We start from the raw sequence: 6,323 nt of genomic DNA on the forward strand, positions 1-6,323 counted from the left end.
CCAATGTGCCATTAAAAGAGGTGTATTTAGCAAATGACCCCCAGGCCACACTATACCTTCCTGGATAAAATCAGGAAAGCAGTGGTGTTCAAAGTGTTGCCAAAACAAGAGAAGAGTGTCTCTCAGCTGTGTGTAGCATTTACGGAAGTGATAACCATTGGCTTGCACACTTTTGGAGCTTTTCTGCACGCTGTGGTAGTAATGCACACTCTCTGGGCTTGTGGTGGCGGATCTACACCTTCACGTGTGACCATTTGTATTTGATTATTGAATAAATGCAAGCTACACCTCTCTTTCACTTTTAATATGGGTTTCTAATGGCTAAATATAGTGACAAAGTGGCTGAAGTGCATCATAAATCAATTCTGCTACGTCTTATTCTCTGGCAAAGCAGGCGCTTATGAGGTGTGTTGTTACTCCATACCTACAGTTATGCTACACTCACTCACTTCCATTAGCATTTGTTTATGAGCAAGGGGCCAAACGGAAGCACCAACTCAACATTTGTTAATGACTTTCATGAATAAATAAAGATATACAAACACTGGATCATTTTTTTTTTTTTAAAGAAATCAGGTATTTTTCTTTAGCCGAGACTCAGTGCTCACACTCTGAGAATCGATGGAGTTTGTTTAGGAAAAATGTTGTACTACTGACAATACTGGAAAAGTAGGTATGAATATCTTTTTTAGATGTTGGTATCACCTTAGTATTGAAGTATCGATATACGTATGACAACACCAGTGGACATTAGACACATAAACAAACTTGTCTTTAAAAAAGTGCAAAGTATGAAGTAGGGTTGTACAATACACCGTATAGTACCGCGATAGTAATGGATCATTTTCTGTACTATATCGCCTCTGAAAAGTACCGGTCCCCCACCCCCTGTCGTCACATTATTAAGTCCATTAGTGCTAAATATTATAAACGTATCTCTTTCCTCTGGCACTGTTCCCCTAGCATTCAAAAAATTGGTTATTCATCCTCTCCTTAAAAGACCTAACCTCGATCCTGACCTCATGGTAAACTACCGACCGGTGCCTCACCTTCCCTTTATTTCGAAAATCCTCAGAAAATTTGTTGCAGAGCAGCTAAATGAACACTGAGCGTCTAACAATCTATGTAAAACCTTTCAATCCAGTTTCAGGGCAAATCACTCTACGGAGATAGCCCTCGCAAAAATGACTAATGATCTATTGCTAACGATGGATTCTGATGAGTCATATATGTTGCTGCTCGTCGATCTTAGCGCTGCTGTCGATACCGTCAATCATAATATTTTATTAGAGCGCATCAAAACACGAATTAGTATGTCAGACTTAGCCCTGTCTTGGTTTAACTCTACAAAATGCGGCTGCTAGACTTTTGACAAGAACAAGAACGTTTAATCATATTACGCCTATACTGGCTCACCTGCACTGGCTTCCTGTACACTTAAGATGTGACTTTAAGGTTTTACTACTTACGTATAAAGACTACACGGTCTAGCTCCAGACTATCTTGACGATTGTATTATAAATGGGTTGTACTTGTATAGCGCTTTTCTACCTTCAAGGTACTCAAAGCGCTTTGACACTACTTCCACATTTACCCATTCACACACACATTCACACACTGATGGAGGGAGCTGCCATGCAAGGCGCCAACCAGCACCCATCAGGAGCAAGGGTGAAGTGTCTTGCTCAGGACACAACGGACATGACGAGGTTGGTACTAGGTGGGATTTGAACCAGGGACCCTCGGGTTGCACACGGCAACTCTCCGACTGCGCCACGCCGTCCCCATATTGTACCATATGTTCCGGCAAGAAATCTGCGTTCAAAGGACTCCCGCTTATTAGTGATTCCCTGAGCCCAAAAGAAAGTCTGCGGGCTATAGAGCGTTTTCCATTCGGACTTCAGTAGTCTGGAATGCCCTCCCGGTAACAGTTCGAGATGCTACCTCATTTTGGCTTGAATCTAACGATAAAGGTGAAGTTATAAGACTGAAAATCCCTCAGGAAGAGGTGCTTTAAGATATGGCTAGCTAGCTAGAGCCTAATGTTCGGCCGCTGTCAGCAGTGTTTTAGCTAATTTTTAAATGGCGACAAATAAAGTATGTTTCTTACAAGTATCATCCCTGGAGGAAGAGGATTAGCTAAACATGCTTCACTACACATGTACCGTAGCTCACTGGCGTCTAAATGTAAACAAATGCCATTGGTGGATCTACACCTGACATCCACTGTAATGATACCAAGAACAGGAGCGATACTACTGTAATTACGTCAATATTTTTGGCATCACAACATCTCCTTTCCTTTTTTTTAAATGTATATTATGTTTATAAACTCAGGAAATATGTCACTGGACACATGAGGACTTTGAATATGACCAATGTAGGATCCTTTAACTACTTGGTATCGGACTGATACCTAAATTTGTGGTATCATCCAAAACTAATGTAGAGTATCAAACAACAGAATAATAAATGATTATTACATTTTAACAGAAGTTAAAAGAGAAAGTAAGCAGATATTAATAGTGAATGAACAAGTAGATTGATAATTCATGTTCTACCACTTTTCCTTAATAATGTTGACAAAATAATAGAATGATAAATGATAAATAAGTTACTGCATACATCAGCAGACTAAATTAGGAGCCTTTGTTTGCTTACTTACTACTAAAAGACAAGTTATCTTGTATGTTAACTATTTTACTTAAGGACAAACTTGCAATAAGAAACATTTGTTTAACGTACCGTAAGATTTATTGTTAAAATAAAGCCAATAAAGCAATTTTTTGTGGTCCCTTTTATTTAAAAAAGTATTGAAATTACCAAAAAGTATCAAAATAATTTTAGTACAGGTACTGGTATCAACATATTGGTATCGGGACAACAATAGTATAAGGTATAATCGTAGTTTAGATGTACCGACTTGTGAAAACATTACATTCGGCACAATTTTTGCTGAGGGTTATCACCTTTTTGTTGTTCAGGTGCTATGAAGAACAAAACGTATCCTCTGAAAGGACTCGGAGGCCCCGCGGAAGAAAGGTGTCAAAGGTAAGTATTAGTGTGAAGTTCACTCTCAAAGTATAGGAGAACTTGTCAAAAAATAACAACCTCATATTTCCACGAGATTTGAACCTCAGCACATTTGCTCTGTTTACTCCGCAAAAAACAAGACATGCTCCTTCCAGGCGCACATGTGTGATATATCAAAGCTTTTGCGGATGAAGATAGTTATCATTCGCACTGAGCACATGAAGGACTAGGTGGATGCTGGTTAAAGGCCATTAAAGGCCGACATCGTGACAGAAGCGAACCCCCAAGAGGACATAAATAATCCTGGCTGTCTTTGTGGTCAAACAAAAGAGATTTATCTTCTCTGGAACACAAACATGCATCACAGCCTCATGAACCACAAGTGCTTTCCTATCTGCACACAAAGTGCATACTTAGCAGATCTGTTATGAGTGTAACCCATAGCAACTACGTCAGACAAACACACCATTGTATTCACAATGTGCGTGACGAGCGCAGACCGTATAACTCAGGAGTAGGAATACAGAGTGGAGCAGTTAGATTGATTGTAATGACCAACCGCCATCAGTCAGTCACAGATGTGGGAGTTGTACGTTTCGTCATTTATTTGTTTCCTCAGCTAATATGCTAACCTAGCATGATGGTAAACAGTAATGTAACCAACATAACTATGCTAGTGTTGCTAACCTGGCATGATATTGAAATGTTTAATGTTAGCATTCAGCTCAGAAAGCTAGTGTTGCTAACATTAGCATCCTGCTGTCTCATTCTTAATGATATCAGAGCTGGCAAGTGTCACGCTTAGAGCATGATAGTTGAACCCGTTCTCACGCGATGCGTCACACTTGACATTTCCCACATTTATATTTCCCCACACACTCACTACTCTACATGTATTTTATTCATGTTAATAAACTTAGGTTGTCAGGGCTTGCCATGGTACGAGTGACTATGATTGACTGTCCGAAATAACCAATCCCACACCAATCCATCAGTCCCATGTGTCTTAATCTAACCAACCACAGAAGGCACCACTCAATATAAACCAATAGGCAACGTTTAGCGGGTATTAATGTTGTCCTGATAACAATATTTTGGTATACCGTTATTTTTTCAAAGAAGGTAGCATACCGAATATGATTCTTTAGTATCAAGGTACTATACCAATACCAGTATACCGTACTGGGGCGGCATAGCTCGGTTGGTAGAGTGGCCGTGCCAGCAACTTGAGGGTTACGGGTTCGATTCCCGCTTGTGCCATCCTAGTTACTGCCGTTGTGTCCTTGGGCAAGACACTTTACCCACCTGCTCCCAGTGCCACCCACACTGGTTTAAATGTAACTTAGATATTGGGTGTCACTATGTAAAGCGCTTTGAGTCACTTGAGAAAAGCGCTATATAAATATAATTCACACTTCACAACCCTAACGAGTATTGGTGTCTATCTATTACACACACCTCAGCACCTACCTTAAAACGCACTCAAAGTTCTCCTCCTTGCTGGAGTAATATAATGTATGATTTGATATATATTGTGTACGGTAATATATTTGGGACGTTCTAATCTTTTTATGGCTTTTAAGTAGAGGAGGTTCGGACATCAGCGTGCCTCAACGTTAACTTTATTTTCCAATTCAAATGTAAGCAAATAGGCCACAGCGTCAATTCCAGTCCTTCAGCAACTGCTATTTCTTTCGGATCAAAAAATATAGTTGTGATGAAGGATCCACTTCCGCTGGCTGGCTCCGTTCTTACTCGCTCATACAAATGAAATAGGTCTCCCAAAGTTGAGGAGAAAGTCTCATCCACGTGTCGCATTCAGGTCCCATTGCTACTTAGACTGAAGTTTCTCAATCAGTCGATCAATGTTTATTTATATAGCCCTATATCACTAGTGTCTCAGAGGGCTGCACAAACCAAAACACAAACCACAACGACATCCTCGATAGAGCCCACATAAGGGCAAGGAAAACTCACACCCAGTGGGACGTTGGTGACAGTGACAATGATGACTATGAGAAACCTTGGAGAGGACCGCATATGTGGGCAACCCCCCCACCCCCTAGGGGACCGAAAGCAATGGATGTCGAGCGTGTCTAACATGATCCTGTGAAAGTTCAATCCATAGTGGATCCAACACAACCGTGAGAGTCCAGTCCAAAGTGGATCCAACACAGTAGCAAGAGTCCCGTCCATAGTGGAGCCACAGGAAACCAACCCAAGCGGAGGCGGGTCAAGTCCCATTTGAGGAGCTCAGATCGGATTCGGATTACCTCCTGAATGACCTGAATCTGATGCCAAACAATCAAATTTGAAACACAATGGAGCGATTAGATTGGCAAACAAAATCCGATTTGGTGTGCAGCGCAAACGGGGCCAGAATTACAGACCATGTAAGGGTCAATTTAGTCCCTTCTAAGGGGGGGCCCTGAAATCCACTTTGAGAACCACTGTAAAAGAGTATTCGATCAAATAGTACCATGTAGCCAGATGCTAGGTAAGAAGAAGAGGCAGCAGAGACACTTGACAACGTGACAAAACGCCACAGTTTGGAAAAATTGATTATTCAGAAAATTATTGAACTCAACAATAGCTTAACATAACTTATCAACTACATTTAGTCTTTTAAAACATTACTTGGAATAAAAAAGGAGTTAAATGTCCTGAAGTAAAATACAATGAAAGCATAGATATTCTGTGATATTTTGCCGGCATGGCATCCTACTGATGATGCATTCATAAATCTGACCTTTTTGAAAAGTCTGAGGACATCCTCGCCTACGTGCGCCAGACGCACAATGACGTTGTTGTTGTAGATGTCGCTGAGTGTGGCGTGGTCTCTGCTCTCCCGCCTGGTCTGGTCCAGCACCAAATACCAGCAGTTTATGGTGGACAGGAGATTTTGATCCTTCCTGGAAGAACAAGAACAAATGATGCAAAAGGTGGACACTTGTGACGGTGCTTTGACATCTTATTCACTAAGCTTATTATCCTATTATCAGTTTGTACAAGACATTCTCTTTACACAGCAAAACAAATAGCAAGCTAATACTGACGTGTGAGAATTAGCAAGAAAACTCACGCCTTTTCCTTTCTAATCAGATCATTGAACACGGTACTGAGTATGTGTGCACAATAATTATCAGATAGACCATTGTCAAGGTGATATGAGGAGCTGTACGGAGCCCCTAAAGCAGGGGTCGGGAACCTTTTTGGCTGAGAGAGCCTTGACAGCCAAATATTTTAAAATGTATTTCTGTGAGAGCCATATCATATTTTTTAACACTGAA

General features: G+C 40.8%; 1 protein-coding gene across 4 annotated transcripts in view; it reads right to left on the bottom strand.

Annotated features, from left to right (window-relative positions):
- The window catches only part of LOC133535141 (SLIT-ROBO Rho GTPase-activating protein 3-like), a 72,258-nt gene extending 66,342 nt beyond the window's left edge, over positions 1 to 5,916 (bottom strand). For all 4 annotated transcript variants that reach the window (XR_009802156.1, XR_009802155.1, XR_009802154.1 and 1 more), the window contains exon 1: positions 5,783 to 5,916. The gene's annotated coding sequence lies outside the window, so the exon portion shown is untranslated. The remainder of the gene's footprint in view (positions 1 to 5,782) is intronic.
- Between the last annotated feature and the right edge of the window lie 407 nt (positions 5,917 to 6,323).

The sequence above is a fragment of the Nerophis ophidion genome, linkage group LG16 (genome assembly GCF_033978795.1).
Source record: "Nerophis ophidion isolate RoL-2023_Sa linkage group LG16, RoL_Noph_v1.0, whole genome shotgun sequence".
Taxonomy (NCBI): Eukaryota; Metazoa; Chordata; class Actinopteri; order Syngnathiformes; family Syngnathidae; genus Nerophis; species Nerophis ophidion.